This window comes from Pholcus phalangioides, unplaced genomic scaffold, assembly GCF_987345545.1.
Source record: "Pholcus phalangioides strain wild (caught in Gottingen) unplaced genomic scaffold, Ppha-v1.0 ptg000001l_1, whole genome shotgun sequence".
NCBI lineage: Eukaryota > Metazoa > Arthropoda > Arachnida > Araneae > Pholcidae > Pholcus > Pholcus phalangioides.
In genome coordinates, this window is record NW_028301594.1 from 20148254 (window position 1) to 20165308 (window position 17055).

The window sequence follows — 17055 nt, forward strand, 5'->3', positions numbered from 1 at the left end:
TTTTTCTATTTTTAAATTTTTTTTTAAAGAGAGAGGGAGAGAGAGAGATTGATTGATTTTAGGTTGGTCGTGAACTAATTAGCGAAACATAATTTCTCAGTTCACTGGTTTATGAAACTTGGAGATTTGATTAATGATTCAATTAAGATGGATTAATTAGTGATTGAAATACCAATTTTGTGATTCTGATAGGTACTTGAATAGGGTCTCGAGTAAAATCGGAATTTTTTTCCCTCTTGATTCTTTAGAATTTATCCTATTTTAATTAATGTTTTCAAATTAAATTCATCTCTATGTGATAGCACTGACCAACCATACTTCGTGTCATCTGCGCTATGAATCGATTACGATGAAGTATTAGTTTATTAGTATTAGCAAATGTGTTTATGGACTCTATCATGGATTTTTTTTTTCTTTCTTTTTTTTGGTGGATTGGTTTCTTCAGAAAGTTAGGAGAAATTTTTTGGCTCAACACTATCATAAATTTTCTAAACTTTCCATGTTATTCGACCATATTGATGATTTTTCGGGTCTTCTAAAAAAACTGAAGTTGTGAAAATGATCGATTTTATGATATTGTCGGGAAATTGTTATTATCATCTATTTAAATTTTATCTATTTATATGTTTACTGCCAAAGCCCGAAGTGCGGCCAATTCGCGAACTGATCAAGAGTTTTGATTAAAGTCCGATTTTCAGAAATGATTCGAATTTTGGCGGGCCAATTCGGGAAGTGGCTGGAGATTCCAGGCGAAAGTTCGATATGTTGATGTAAGACTGTCCGGTAGGCGTGAAATCCATTTTTTCCTATTGCCAGTGTGTGATACATGGCTATATATATATTGACTGTATTGGATTAGCCATATGTGACGAGAGAGAGAAAAAAAAGATATATTTGAGAGAAAAATACAAAAATAATATTATAGACAAATAGTTTTTCGAGGGTGACTTCACTTTCCGCTATCCATGCAAAGGTTTTTTACCAGCTGGCTGATGCGAAAATATATGGAAAGAGAGAAAATTAAACTGTTCCTATGTGCGGGCAATCGAACCCACGTCCTTTCGCTTTCCAGGTGAAAGGACTAGCAAATGCGTTTATGGTCATAAATAGTTTTTCTGTCAAGTTTTGAAGAAAAAAATGATTACCGCGTCGTGAGACACCAGATAGGATGAGTTGCCATGGCTATCGTGATCATAATTATCACGAAAGAATACGCAAACTTGACGATGACTCCGAATCATGTGTTTTGTCATCGGACATTGGGCACAATATCAGGAATTCCCGGCCATTTTTAAAACTGACTGGCCAAACCCCAAAATTCGGACATTGGCCAAGTCAGTTTACAAAGCAATTGGCCAATTCACGATCTGGCCGGCCACTTTTCAAACTGGTCAATTGCTCAGGCAGCATCGGAATATATAGGCTATATATATATTATCTATTCCAGTTTTCATCTAATATATTTGATGTATTCCATTTCACTGTTTCATCAGTTAAATTAATCTATTATTTTGTCCTCCGTGCAGTGAAATCTCAATATATCGATACTCTGCGGACCAAGAAAAAATATTGTTGTAGAGGTATTATCTTATATCGGGTATAGTTGTAGCGAAGTTTCACTGTTTATCTAAAGAATGATGGTGACATTTTGTAATTAAAGACGTAGAATAATTAATAATATCTAGGGAAATCAACCGATTTATTAAATTACAGTTGGATCATCAGACTATCCATAAATATCATATATTTACGTGATGTAACCAACACTTTACAAAAAAAATATGTTTTCACATTCAATAGGATTATTTCCCTTTCATTTCATTTTTCTGCAAGATGAAAATTCATTGATTATTGAATTATATTAAAAGAAAAAAATTCGATTATCATACTTTTAGTACGAGAAACTATGTGCTGTAGTTTCTAATGAATAATAATTCAAAAAAAAAATATAATAATGGCCCATGCAATAAATTTTCATTCACCCGTTGGGGCCTTAAGGGGTTCTAATGAATTTTTATGTGCGAATTTTGTTACGTAGTATTTGTATTTGAAGTAGCCTACATGATTTTATTTGGATATTGGTGTTGTTTTAGTTCTTGAATGAAAATTACGTATAGCTTATACGAAGACGAAGTTCTGGCGAATTTTTTTTTTCCTTCGGCCATTTTTCTTAATGAGAATTTTGCATCACAGTGGCTTATTTACCGGAAATTACGGTATCTCTCAACATGAGCTTAATGGAAAATTTGTTATTATGTTTTAGATAATAATTACCGTAGAATGTATTTGATAAATCTCATTGAACTTTAGGATGCATTCATCAATCAAAATTAAGATAAAAATTGGATCACACAGGAGTTTTACTTGATCTATATATTGAAATCTGAATTTGATGTCACTAAATCTGAATAAAAATCATGATTCTAAAAGAATTGATTGTTAAATGAATTTTAATCAATAGTTTTGGATGATAAAAGTTTTTCTTCTTATACGAGTACACAGAGGAACCTCTCGATAACGGACACCCATGGGACCAAAAATTTTGTCCGCTAGCGGGGAGGGTCCGCAATATGCATAGTCACCAATCGTCTCGATAAAGAAAGTTCGATTGAATTTCCCCACATTTATCACTTTTACCGTCGATTATGCATAATTCCCAAATGAGATTGGGAAGTCTGATAAACATGGAAAAATGTACAAAATTTCTTCTTTTTCATTAAACCAATTAATTATTTTTACCCGTACAGGACACGTGATCTACACATATTATTTTGCAATAAAAAAAAAATAAAAATAAAATAAGTGTGAAGATACAAACATTCATAACAACATTATTAGTCAAACAAAATCAACATGATTATTCCAATTCACCATCCTGGGCCATATTCATGTTCAGTTAATTATTTAATTGACGATTAATAATATTTACTAACGCGAGCTTGGGATTGAGCGTGATCTTAACTAAATATGATAAATTCTAGGTTTATGATCAAAAATTAATAAATTAGAGTTTGCCTGATGTTTCTGTCTGCTATCTAGAGTGTCCGCTAACAGGGAGTGAAATGCGTTAAAGTCCTTTTCCCACGGGACCGGGGATCAGAAAAGTGTCCGTTAACGGGTAATGTCCGTTAGGGGAGGTTCCACTGTACATTGTTCTTGTACTAGAGTCGGAATTCAGACTTGAAATACAGGAAACCCTATCTGATACAGCGCTTCATTATTTTCGCATTCGGATATTTCGTGGCGTTCATTATACACATTTGAATTTAACTAAAGTAATAACCTAGATAAATTTGTTGGATATTTTTATAATATATCGCCCTTCTTCGTTATCTACCGACATAAGAGATATAACGAGCAGGATAATGTACAGAGAGGAATTCCGATGTTATTTATGGACTTGGAAAAAATTACAATCTAGAAAAATTTATTGCAATTAATGTCACACTGATACATTATATTCCAAAATCCGAATTGTTCTTCCTACTCGATTCCTCATATTTTTATTTGAAAAGAATCAAAATATTTTGTCCTATTTTAAGGTGATAATTATTTAAATCATACTTTAGAATAATTATTAAAAAGTGTATTTAAATAGTAATCGGAATCGTTGAAAAAATTTCAATAGATTTCTCTCTCGGAATTCTTCATTCATAAGACAACTTCATATTTTATTGCATGGATATGTTGCGGTAAATGCGATAAATCCAGTTAATATGAACAGCAAATCAAATATTATGCATAATCGCCGACCAATTTGGTAAGTTTGATAAATTTCCCCTAAATTTATCAGTTTTACCGGTGATTATGCATAACACCGAAGCGTCGTTGGTAAACATGATAAATCGTACTAAATTTATCACATTTGCCGGTTGTTATTCATAATCTTCTTTTTGTATTGGCATGTATGAAAAATCGTAAAAGTATGAAATCGGTCCCATACCCAAATAAGACTTATTATTTAGAATGGTTGAACTTGTGAGCTATTCCAAACAGGATATACTGAACTCCGATTTAAAGAATTTTTCCGAACATCCTCGAAATAACTTTTATAATTAGCTCCTATTTGACGAATTCTGAAATCATACCCCTATATAAGAAATTTTCATTTAAGAAATTTTATGATCGTATCGCGATAAACCTAACTCCTATCCAACAAATTGCCCGGTTATACAGTCGAATCTCATTATAACGAAATTTCGTTGTAAAGGAATTCTAGGTTTTTGCATTGTTTCTATGTAAACCTATGTGAAGGATTTAGAAAAGTGTTCGTTAAAACGAAATTTTCGCTATAACGGTATTCGTTTAAACGGGATTCGACTGTATTTATGAAACATTAGACCCATTTAAGAATTTTTCTCCCATGTTTATGATATTCAACAATTACACTAGGGCATAATTACACCCGGTGACACATAATCATTACAATAAATATTTAGTATTTCAAGTATTTATCAAATTAACCATGTACACTTGGGTAATGTGGTGCATAATCGCCTAGAAAAGTAATAATTTTTTTAGCATTTATCAAATTTATCAACGACGCCTGGGCACTATGTATAGTCGCCGGTGTGTGAAAGTGATAAATTTATAAAACTTACGGAGACGATTGGCTAATTACGCTTAATATAAACGATTTATCACATTCACCGTAACTGATACATAAACACCAGCTCATTTTACAACACAATACAAAATGATTTCAAAATTCTGAAACATATTACGAGATTAGAAGTTGAGAGAATGTAACATGTCATATTATGATAATTTTTATATGAACAAAAACAAGTAAATATGTTTAATTTCTTTAGTTTAAGGCCTTTTCAATGACATTAGGCCGTCGGCGAAGTTATTCTGCATAGCTCTCATACGACCCGCGAAAGAAATCTTGCACATGATATCGCTACAACACGTAAATTTTGCTTACCTACGTAATAATCAATAACAATTGAAAAAAAAAAAGTTAAATTTATATTTTCTGGCTAACACGGAGGAACTTATCCAGAATAAATACAGTAACACCTCGGTAAGCCAATACGTTGTCACTCCAGTTTAGTCGTCATTTTTCTTCGGTCTCGTCCAGCTTCCATAGATAACACTGCTATTGAACTCTCGATCACTCGTCGCTTTTATTTCGGTTAACTCGTCACTATGGAAAAGTTTGAGAGAGGAACAGATAATTTCTATGGCTTCCTTTGAAGAACGAGCTTGATAACAACATTGCTGTGTATGTTCGAAAGTGACCACAAACGCCTTATACACCAAAACGGAACAACTCAAACAAAGAAAGTGACACCGAGGAAAGTTCATTTTCCGAGTAAAAAGACAGAAGTTCTTGAAGCGCTGGGACTGTTCGAGCTGGACCTAATTGTTGCGTAGGACCCCCATTAATTCGAGCCTTCAAATTTAAACAAAATATCTTTGTTGATAAACCAGACATTTTTGATGTGTCTGTTTTGCCCTGCACAGGGACCCCCTCCCCCTCAAATCAAAATTTGGCCCTGTGTTCGAGATTACTTCATGTTTGTACCATGAGCTACTGATGAAGAATTCTCAAGCCACTAAAAATTAAATGTGTCATGTACATGTAAACATTTATGCGCATAATGTGCAAATTGTGATGAAAAGAAAAATGCTTACTTATTTATTGTATATAACATTTTCTCTGATCAGTGTAAATTAAAAAAAATACTGTATAAATCGTAAGTTTACCAGTGCACTTATACAATAAGTTGAATACTGAACGCCGGAAATGTTCAGAAATGCTCGTTTTGTCTTTTATTATTTTATTATCTATAAATTTTATTAATATTTATTAATATTCATATTCTGATAAATGGTATATTATTTTAAATTTATATAATAATAGTTTAAATTTATAAACATTTAAACTGACGGCACTTCGTTTAAGTCGTCACTCCGCATAAGCCGTTATAATTTCCCGATAACTTGAGTAATGACTAAGGTTTTACTGTATTTAGATTATCAGTTTATGGCCTAAGAGAAGCTCCTCTTTACAGATTTCAAGACTTTTTTTTTGATAATTTAAATATTCAGAGTATTGCCCTCCGTGTACTGAATTCCCCATCTGGTTGCCCCAATCCACATCCGAAGGGGGTTACCGACCTCTGACATCAGCTGCCCACATTATCGGCATATCCTCCGATCAAAAGGAAGTTCGCTACCGTTCATTTCCTTGTTTCTGTACAGACTTAATAGATGGCGCTTTGTACTCGATATTCCGAACTATTTGAGCTATCGATCCGTCAAAGCTGTTGCCCGTATCCAAGAAAAGTCATGTACCTCGCCTTTATGAAAATTGATTCTTTTACTATTGCTTCAAGATCTTTGCTAAATGAAACAAGCAAAAACAAATATTTATTCGGATGCGATATCCGTATTGCGCAGGGCAGAAAATCACGTATTGCTTCGATAATATAATTTTCTTACGAATTAATTTGATTTTATAAAATTTTAATATTGAACGTGGGTTACACTGAGATTGCTGCTACTTTAAACGCAACTGCAGTTTCGTGCTATCATCTCGTTGCAATTCACGCATATACAGGGTGTCCTGTAAGTGCTAATGCGGCCTTTATCTCATCAATCGTCCGTCGTAGAGGCATGATATCAATTTAAAAAATGCTAAAAAGAAGTTCAAAAATTACTCTGTATTGACTTTGTGAGTGAAAATACAGTGTGCCACAAAATAAAAAGAATCTAAATTTCTATACGTACTCCCTGTCCTCTAACCTCCAATTAGAAAGTTGTTGCCCTGTATTTCCTGAGTCTAACAAAAGAGATCCTATGTTTTTTAACTGCAGTATTCATTTGGAAAGGGGAACATAAATGAGGGAAAGAGGAGTGTAGTCCGTTAGTTTTTGCTGTTCTTTCTCAACTTTTCTCAGATTTTTGAATTCGAATATCTCATCGAATATTGCACTTGGAAACATGGAATTATTTCTGTTGGCGCCTCAGGAGATACAGGGCAACAACTTTCTAATCGGAAGCTAGAGGACAAGGGAGACCGTATAAAAATTTTGATTTTTGATTTTGATACACACTGTATTTTCACTCTCAAGAATGGTACAGGAAATCTGAACGCCATTTGAGCTTTTTTTTTTATTTTTTTTCAAATTGGAATCATACCTCCACTACGAACGATTGATAAGATAAAGGTCGCATTAGCATTTACAGGATACCCTTCGTTTCAGTGATTTCACTTATTTTGTATATTCATTTATGCCAAAAAATTATTCATCCATAGAAACGGAATTATTGTAATCAATACATTTTCCTGTCCCTTGTGTTTTATTTTAATCATATATATAGAATTCAAAATATTTACATATAGAAAAGTGAAAAATATTTAAGAGAAATATTTCAAGAGTTTTGTGCTCTTAAATCTTCTAAAAATAATAATAATTGTGAAATGATTATTATTTTTTTAAATATAATTCATAAAATTGTATTATATTCATCAATGGTATATCAGCTCTATAAGAGTGGTTTTTATTATATTAAGAAATGAATACACACACAACACAAACTCACATAGGCATTTATACCTCTACGGTTCACCCCCATAAAAGTATATTGAATATGTTTTTTTAAATACGGGTGTAAATGGGTAATGTTAGCATATTTTTAATTTAAAAATACACCAGCACAGCAATTTAATCAATTAGAGTGAATTATTTTAATCAGTTAAAATAGTTAATTATAAGGATAAAATATGCCGGTTTCCTTTATTTTGTTGTTTACTTATGAATTGATAAAATTTTGTTTAGCAAAATTTGAATAGTTGTTTTCTTCAATTTTATTTCCAATTCCCTCAATTTGGTGCGATTTTATAAATCTCAGGATGCGTAAAGTTTCAGCAGCCCAAAAAAATGGTACCAAAAGGAATCAACTCTTTCTAGATTAAAAAGTATTGTGCTTATATATATATATATATCCGTATTTGTACTGAAATGACACTAAACGATGGTTTTCTAAAACACCAAAAACATTAGGAAAAGAGATAGGCATAATAAAGGTTTTTCACCATGTATTTGCCATGTATATTCCATTATACTACGGTCCACATAAAAGGTAAAAGTCATTAGAAAGTTAAAAGTTATAAAAAAAAAGTTAAAAGTTTTAGTCAATGACTATGCTGATTTGAATTTGATCTGATTTGAATAAGCCACAATAGCTAATTAAGGGTGAACTGTACAGTTTGCCTTTATTTTATTGTTATCTATAAATCGACAAATTTTGTTTACAAAGTTGAATAGCTTTTAACATGAATTTTATCTCCAATACATACCCTCAATTTGGTACGATTTTATATCTCCGAACTCGTAATTTCAACAGGTGACAAAGATATGACCCCAACAATTAATAAACTCTTTATGGATTAGAAAAAGATATTGTATTTATAAAGCCGTATTTGGTACTGAAATTACACTATATAAAAGATGTACTTCCTAAAATACCAAAAAAAGTAAAGAAAGAGAAACTTTTAAATTTTTTTTACCATTTATTTACCATATATATTCAGATAGACACAGGTTCATAGAGTGCTCAGGAATAGAGTGATAGATTAAAATGCATATTTGATATGAATGAACATCATAGGCGGACTTCAACAGGTACAGTAACGTCAGTCCGTAAAAATGTCGAAATACTTTGACTACGTATTTTAAATTTCACTGCTTAGTGAAGCGCAAAAACTTCTATCAAGTTGTTGATATATGTCCCATAATATAATTCATACGCCTCTTTAAGAAAACTCACGCATAACATGCCTTCATAGGCATCGTAAAAAGCCCCAAAGTCATTGAATAACCCAAACTACTGTTCACACCAAAATAAGAAATTGAGATTCAATAAATATGTATTTTTAGTTTGAATTTCTTGTAAAATTAAAAAAAAAACAAATTCGTGATTTTAAAGTAGCAGTATTGTATATGAATTGTATACAAATAAATAAATATAAATATTCAGTTTCAATTTTCCATGAAATTTTGGAACAAAAATTAATTCCCAATTTTAAGTTGAAGTATCAACTGCCAGAAATGTACATGGACTTTATGTGAACTGCATATGACTCAATAAACGTATGTGTATTTTCAATTTGAATTTCTAACAAAATTTCAAAATCAAAGTTCATGATTTTAGATTAACCCTTTACATACCACGTTACAAAAAATAGAATAAAATAATGATAATAAATAATAATATAAATATAGATATATAATAATAATAATAATAATAAATTATTTGGTTGATCACATTTCAGCTCTAATTAAACAGAAAAATTTAAACAAAGTACAGTTGGTCACACAGTTACTTAGTGAATAAGAAATTATTTCACCTGGTATTTAAAGTACTATCGGTAGACAAAAGGGCAGAATTAAATAAACATACACGCAGTTTAAATCTCTTATAAAACTTTGAAACAAAAATTCATAATTTCAGATTAAACTAGCAAATTTGTTTATGAATTTATGCTAATCAAGTGCCTAAAATGTGTGTGTGTGGCCTATTGTTTGGGCATCATGAACGTGAGAAACGTAGCACGTGGGCTCGTAGAGGTAAAAGATTTCTATTTGTCATATGAATTAATTGACACCGATCTTAGGTTTATGGTTCCAACCGGTTCCTCAGCTATAAATTGTATTCTCAGCAGAGTCGGGGTTTCACATCCTCATACATTTCACGCAATTTTTTCCCACGTTATATATCACTAAATACTTTTATTACATGCTTTAATACATTAATTTCGATTCTTCCCGTTTTTATATCATACGTATAATATAGTAATCTAAGTGTGTTGGTTGAATATGCATAGCTGTACACGAGCCACAAAACCTATAATTTTTTTTTTGCTCCGTGGTTTATTGCAGAAAACGTATACTTATGCATAAAATTTAGCGATGGACACTGAATACTAAATGCAGTTTCACAGTGGTAAACTTATTCTACGATTTGCATTCGTCGAGAAGTAGGGAGGAAAAAGACTTCCTCGTCGCGAGAAGTCGCTAACCTAAATTAGCAGCCATTAACTGAGGCTTTCAGACCTTCAATTATTTGGTAATATCCTATAGTGTGGGGCATGGAAACACAGGAGCAAAAAAAAAAAAAAAATCTCGAAGAGTCAATCAAAGTCCGTATTACATCCAATTGTGTCTCACAACTGCACGGTTGTGTTCCCGGGTAAATAAATTTTCACTGGACACGTCTGAAATGTTTTTATTTATTTTTTCGGTGTGCGGAAGAGGATACCGGCTCAATAACTTCATTGGCAGAAAGACAGGTATGATTGATACGTTCGTTTTATGGCTAAGGCATTTGTGATAGTCATTGGCTTTCTTAATTATCGATCAGAGCATGAATCAAGCCTAAGGCTGGACAAATCTCCGAAAATTTACATGCTGGGTCAGGCATGTAACTCAAAATAATAGATACCCGAGTCAATGTTTTACACCATGCCCGAGAAATACTATCACTGGATTTACTTAAGTATATATTTCAAATTTATACTTCACTATTATAAATACGAAAAACTGTGTTTAGCTAAGACCCCTGCTGTCACTTATTGTGAATAAAAACAAAACAATCGGTTATAATTCTTAAAATAAAATGATTGTTGGCTATAAACCAATGACAGTATGTAAATGCACAACATGTGGTACAAAACTAAAATTCTTCTTATATTAAGCGATGGTATTTTTTCGGCCCGAAATATATACTGAGAAATTGAATTGGATATATATTGAGAAATCTGGATGTTATGCCGAAACTAATATTTGGAAAGAAAAGTAATCACTTTTCTTTCCAAATATTAGTTTCGGCTAAAAATCATAGTAACCAATATTTTGGCGAGTGAAACTTACACCTTCATGGAGCATGAAAACAAGAAATATTTTACTGAGAAATTGAATTTTCTGGATGTTATGCCGAAACTAATATTTGGAAAGAAAAGTAATCACTTTTCTTTCCAAATATTAGTTTCGGCATAACATCCAGAAAATTCAATTTCTCAGTAAAATATTTCTTGTTTTCATGCTCCATGAAGGTGTAAGTTTCACTCGCCAAAATATTGGTTACTATGATTTTTAGTGTTTACAAAATGTAATTTCAGCGTCAAACATAAAAATATATTAACCGATATTTTGAGGTGCCTAAACTTTATAGCGGTATGAGCATGAAAACTAATAATATATATACATTAGAGAATTTTTGTTACGTTAGTTTTCATGATGTATACCGGATTGAAAACAACTAAGTTTTCTTTAAAAAAAATGACAGATAGTTGATTTTCTATCTGATAGGTGGCAGCAGAAGTGACATCTTTATGATAGATATTTTTTCCCGATATTTTTGTGTAGAAGAGAAATGATAAATATTTTCTACGATTCTAGAATCGATCACAAAATTTGTATCTCTTTCGGACATTTTACATACTGTATAAAAATGTCATATATAATTTTTGCTGGAAATGAGGTTTCCCGTTTTTCCGGAAAAGCCCAGTTGTAGTATTTGGTTCCATTTCAAGCCCAGTTATAGTGCATGAGGGCCCGTGATAGCACCGGGCTGCTAATTATTAGGACCGTAAAAATATATTGAAATATGTTTCAGTATACATTTGCATCATGACTTTCACAGAAAGCATTTCTGGGGAATTTCACGAATGTGTATAGAAACACTTGTATCATCGTGGATGAAAAAATTAAAATCATTCATTTTATATGCCTGCGTCGGGCATTTGGTCGAAAAAATACATGCCCTGGGTATCTCGGACGATAGATATGCTCAGTCCTGATTAGGTTTGTGTTTGAGCCAGAGGTATTCTTAAAAAAACTGAAAATACTGTGTATAAGTAATTCGGATAAGAAAATTAAAGGGAACATTCCCTCCTTAGCAAAATACAATGAAATGCCTTCATTAAATTAGATTGCTCTAAAGTTATGTAATTTTAGTTCCTTAAATGATAATCTCTACTACAAAAATTTTTTTTGCTCATTCTGAGCAAGCTTTTGGACAAGAGAGTAAAATAGTATAAAAATTCAGTACCATTGTAGCCTGCAGACTGTGGAGACTGTAGATATAAAAAAAAGCCATTCAGTTATGCGATTTCATCCATTAAAATGTCATCCATATATCCAATACTTCACATATTATGATGAAAATTAAACTTCACTAGGAAAAAGTTTTCCCCATATAACCAGTTTTTTTCTTTTATTCGCGGTATTCAGTTAAAGAGGTTCAACAGTATTTCCTAATTTTTATATTTCAAATAGCATATATTTATGGAGTAAATCTGCGATTGCGACTGCATTTGCTGTTAGATGTTGCTAAACCAAAAAGGTTCATCTTTTATAATCATGAATTTTTTTAACAGTTTAAACGTCATATTGATTGATTTCTAAATGCTTGAAGAGAATGCAAATAAAATATACAATTAAAAAGAACATTTATTAATTCTCATAGCATATGAAATCAAATAGCTACGCATTGTAAATGTTGATATCTGAAAAATTATGTTGATATAATTCAAATTAGAGAATTTAGGTGGCGTAGGTATTTAGTTATTTTCTCTGATTCAGAAATTTTCAATATGAAACGAGTTTAATTATATGATGAGCATTTAATTCAAAATTTCACATTGCTAAGTATTCCCATTGTTATATGAAGTTTACTCGTGCTTCTTGATCATTCAATACTGTACCGAAATACTTAATTTATAAAATTTTCCTTAAAAAAATGGGTAAATATTTTAGAGTATTTCTTAATTTTTATACATTTTAGTGAATTGCGTGGGAAATTTTCATCATGGAAATTGGGTATTGCTTCTCAACAAATGAAGATATTCCCTTTTCAACCAAATTTTTGATTAGTTTTTTTTTTCATTTCAACAAGAGGCTAAAAATAAGCAGGATTTCCTTTCAGATTGTTTTGGTGAATCTCATTTTCAAAGTATTTATTAATTCTTTTTTCCCTCCCGAAATTCTAATTCCCAATTAAATGGATGTTGACTTTGGTATTGTATAACCGAAACGTTCAGGCGTCAAAACAAAAGACTTTTAGCTTGGGAATTTAATTAACTAATGGGCGAAGATGTGATGGAAAAATAAGTTTTGTGAAAAAAAAGAAGAAATACGTGACGACAGACATACTTTCTTAATTATATATGCTTCAAACTTTTGTCTTGATGAAACCTAGAGATCTTCTTAAGCTGATAAGTTCATTAAGTGCATCGCTGTGCGGCATCCCTTGTTCAAATTCAGCAACAGTTTAAGAGAAAGTGAACAGAGAAGAAAAAAAAAAAAAACAGGAGATATCTGGAATAGCTGTAAAACACGTGAACATTATACAGCTGAAAGACGATGTCTTCAAGTCCATCCTCTAGTGGGAACATGAGGAAAGAAACGGTGATAAGTTTAGACTAAAACGAACCAAAAATTGTTAAATACAACTTACGGAACGCAGTAAGAGATAGACACGTAGAACATAGCATGGGATTAATCTTAGATTTGCATGGAAATTTACATACAAGTATTGCATCTAAGGTATGGTGCTATATTTTTGTCAAAATCAGAAAATAGCTTGAAATTAATTACTTTTGCAATACGTTATGTGTAAAACGATCATGTCTCGTTATATAAAGCTGATACCATCACAACTAGAGATTATTTTGGTTGTAAATCCACATTAGTTACTGTTCCTCTTCGACACGTAAAGTTGAATAACTTGTAGGGATTTAAGTTTAAAACTGAAATTTTATGTTTATGTTTATTAATTATGAAACTTTTATGTTTAAAACTGAAACTACTCTTATCCATGAGCATTATGAAGTTTTAAATTTGAATAAAATAGTCCTTTTTTTTGCCAAAGAAAATTTTTTCAGGAGTTAATTGACTTTTCTGTGGATTTGAGTTAGCAGATCATATTTTTTCTCTGATAATTTCCAAAAAATATGTAATGTAATTTAAAGAAATGCTGAAGTTTTTTCTTTTAAACCATTTAATATGCATAATATTTTCTATTTAAAACGATATCGACCTAAAGGTTATATGTCTGAGAACTTTTAACGTTCGTTAACCACAATGTCATTCACGCTGTATCGTAATCTGTATTCGCGAAGGTTATAATACGTTTGTACCAGATAATATATAAGGCTCCAAAGCAGCTTTTCAACTCAATGAATATATTTTTAGGTTGTTCTTAGAATGAATGCCACTGCACTTGCGTTAAAAAAAAAAAGGCAAAAATTACATAAGATTTTATTGAAAAAATCACTATCCCATAGAAGTCTATAGGGAACGTTAATGAGTGATTTCAACTATTAGTTAACTACATTTCAGAATTAATTTCGAACATTTAGTATACATTTTCTAGAACATATTTGGTTGCATCACATCGGAAGAAGTAGTTTTGTGTAAGTTGATTTTTGTTAAAGAAAAATACGCCAATTCACAGCCTCAAAAACATAATTTGATGATTTTTTTCATTATCTGCGCCCGTGCTTCATTTATTATTAGGAATACGATATATTTACGTTTTTCTTTCACAAAATATAATACTTTCTTATAAAATGAATAATTTTTACAATAATTACCCATGTTTTTGCATTTTTCCTTCGTATAATATCTCCAAATCATCCAATTGTTTAATTAGTTTCACTGGGAATCTTATAGTTTTCTCTGACTCTCTACGGCATGACCGTGCGTAAGATTCAAACGATATAAACTAAGGTGAGGAGATTCGACCCATTCTGAAGATTAGACCAGTGGTTCATAACCATTTTTAAGACTTTAATGACTTCAATTGACTTTGTCTTTGACTATTTGTACGACCATCTCGTAAGCCCAAGCGACCCCAGTTTGGGTCACGATTCATAGATTAAGAACCGTTGACTATTGAACCAATGGCTCTCAACCTGAGATCGCCCTCCCACTTGCGGTCCTAGTATAATTTGAAGAGACCACGTGCGTGGGAATATGATCAAAGCGACTGTATAGAGCAGTCTATATAGCAGTATATACGGGAGCTATGGGAAAAAAATGCAGATATTAAGAAATAAAATAGATTAATTAAGAATGGGGGGGGGGGTTACTACTTTAAAAATTGGGCAAAAAAAATCATTAGAAAGAAATTATTATAAATAAATTTATCCATAGAGAGTGTCTCGCTCCTGGATATGAGAGTATTGAATAACATTTGGGAAACCTTAAGAAGAAAATATGGTCGAAAAAGGGGGGAACAGGGGCTACTACTAAACCACACATGCAACTTGTCCGTATTCCTCTGCGGAACTTCTAACGAATTGGTACATGTTGGAATGTGTGTGTTCGTGTTGTGAATCTAATGTGAAGCTTGTTTCTGTGTAATGCTTGTTGTAGTGCTGCCATCTGTCTCCCATTTTTCGAACTATGAATGAAGTGTAATGATTGAAGATTTCACTGTTGTAGGCCTGTTGGTCTCTGTGGCGAGACTTTTCAACGGGAGAGATCGGCTTGCATTCCCACCTGGGAGCAGGGTCTGAAAAAAAAGTGTGGGGTACTGGACTAAACCAGTTTTCCTTAACCTTCATAAGCCCTCCCGTTTGGACACTATCTTCTTCTCGTGGCACCCCCGTCTTATCCAAGGTCCCTAATTTTATTCATGAGCCAGACTCTTTCTACTTATGAACTGAATTTTAATCAAAACTAAATTTGTAATGAAAAAAAGTGTAAATAAGATTGATATCCCTGGGCCAGGCACGACTCCAAAAAATGGGTGATCACCCCCTCCCAGGAGCCGAATTACTGTATATGGAGAAAAAATAGGTTAGAGAAAAATACGGGACGATCTAATGTACCTACACAATAAATCCAACCTCTCGACACATCACCTTGAGTTCACGCCTACCTTGAACTAGAGTTCAGTAAGCTTCCTTCTTGTTGAAGTTTTATGCATGGCCGTCTCACCATAGGAAGTCCTCGGGCGATTTGATGTCGTGGGATCCCATACTTACCTGGAAGAAGCAGCTTACATGCTTGCATTTGAAAATCATAGTATCAGATCTCGTTCTGTAGCAACCCCCCATGAATATGAGGCCCCCAGGTCATGCCCACATGGTCCCCATAGGTTAGATGACCCTGGTTCTATGGACATTCCACTACTGGATTCTGAAAGAAGTTAAACTTTTCCCACCACCTTTCCCTTGAAAGCTTTATTTCTTCACAGCTTAGATTATTCCCCTAGATTATCCCAGTACCTCAGGAGGGCCATGTGGAACCTAGGTTGAGAACCACTGAATTAGACCAATTTCAAAAAATATCCTTTTCAACAAGGGAATAATATGAGCAAACACGGTACTTACATTAGAAACAATAGGAGGAAATTGGAATTACAAATTTATAAACAACCCGATTTTCTTCCAATTATGGCAGCTCCGTATTAAATTTACTTAACAAACATGCTTTTGAAAATTTATCGTCACGTCCGTTGACCTTTTGAAAATGCCTTAAACGAAATGAAAGCGTCCAGTAACAGGAGGAGAGTTTCTGAAGATTCGTATTAGGTCAGACGCGCTCTCTCTCTCTATAGCCGCTGTCCTTCTCTCCTCCTACTCTTTTCCGTTCACTTTTACTTTTTATTATTATTATTATCTTAATTAACGGGCATTAATTGCTTAAGCCGTAATTAGCGCCTTCATTTGGCTGTCGCTCAACGATCTCATCAGAACTCGCTTTTCGCTTCTCTCCGTGGGGGAGAGGTCAAGATAATGTTCTCACCTCCACTCCCCGGTTCGGTTCCGGATGCGAGCCAGTCTTTGGAATCTGCCGACATCGGTAAGTCGAAATGAATTTGACTTTGCTTGAGTCCGACGCGATGTACATACATATATTCGATGTTTAAATGTGTTTTGGTCGAGATTCAGGCTGAAAATGAAGATAAGTCGGTTCACAAAATGTTAACATAATGTTCTGAGCAATCGCACGTGAAATGAGTGATTTCTAAGGGCTTCAGACATCTCTTCCATTAGGGCTTGGGCTTTAGAGCTTTAGCTAAGGCATAAAG

At 32.8% G+C, this 17055-nt stretch overlaps 1 long non-coding RNA gene across 1 annotated transcript in view; it reads left to right on the forward strand.

Moving 5' to 3' along the window:
* Positions 1-10182: 10182 nt before the first annotated feature.
* The window catches only part of LOC149090039 (uncharacterized), a 222341-nt gene continuing 215468 nt past the window's right edge, over positions 10183-17055 (forward strand). The window contains exon 1 of the long non-coding RNA XR_016193156.1: positions 10183-10303. This is a non-coding gene — a long non-coding RNA (uncharacterized LOC149090039). The remainder of the gene's footprint in view (positions 10304-17055) is intronic.